Consider the following 809-nt stretch of genomic DNA (forward strand, 5'->3'; position numbering starts at 1 on the left):
TGTAAGACTTTCCGTGAGCACCAAAGAGAAAGAGACTGGAGGCTATGAGCTCGCACGAGAGAGTCAAATAGATCCAATGGACAGAGATGGTACCTACAGATATCTCAGTCTCCTCCAGGCAAAACACATGGAGCATTAAGTCATCAAGGAGAAAGTAGTAGCTACATATGTCACAGGAATTATCGGTTTCCTGAAGTGAAAATTGAATAGGAAGAACACATGCAGAGCAATTAACACCTTCTTAATACTCTTCTTCTGTGTGTTTCTGTTTGCCCTCCCCTCTCCCAACATACACCCATACAAAGAGAGAGAGAGAGAGAGAGAGAGAGAGAGAGAACTGCTAGAACCTTCCCTCCAAATTTACCTTGTATTCATTTCCTTTGTGTTTTGTGTATACTGAGATAGGTATATGGCATTTTCTCTTTTAGAATGTAAGCTCTTTCTTTTTGAGTCATCGGCGGGCTCTAGCTTATTTGCCCGCTGCGCTCCTTTTGTGCCCAGCGCTCAGTTCCTCCGTCAAGGCTACTGCCGCCGCCTCTTCCAATTGCCTCCCACCATCACCATGGGCTTCAGAGATCTCAGGACACCCACTGGCCTGAAGCACCTCAACAACTTCCTGGCGGACAAGAGCTACATCGAGAGATATGTGCCATCCCAGGCTGACACTGCAGTATCCGAAGCAGTCTCAGGCCCACCACCTGCCGACTTGTACCATGCTCTCTGTTGGTATAACCACATTAAATCTTATGAGAAGCAAAAGGCAAGCTTGACAGGAATAAAGAAGGCTTTGGGCAAGTGTGGGCCTGCTA

The 809-nt window shown here is 46.8% G+C and overlaps 1 pseudogene; it reads left to right on the forward strand.

Annotated features, from left to right (window-relative positions):
- Positions 1-562: 562 nt before the first annotated feature.
- LOC114045002 overlaps positions 563-809 on the forward strand; it is a 730-nt pseudogene continuing 483 nt past the window's right edge.

This window comes from Vombatus ursinus, unplaced genomic scaffold, assembly GCF_900497805.2.
Source record: "Vombatus ursinus unplaced genomic scaffold, bare-nosed wombat genome assembly UNPS02014775.1, whole genome shotgun sequence".
Taxonomy (NCBI): domain Eukaryota; kingdom Metazoa; phylum Chordata; class Mammalia; order Diprotodontia; family Vombatidae; genus Vombatus; species Vombatus ursinus.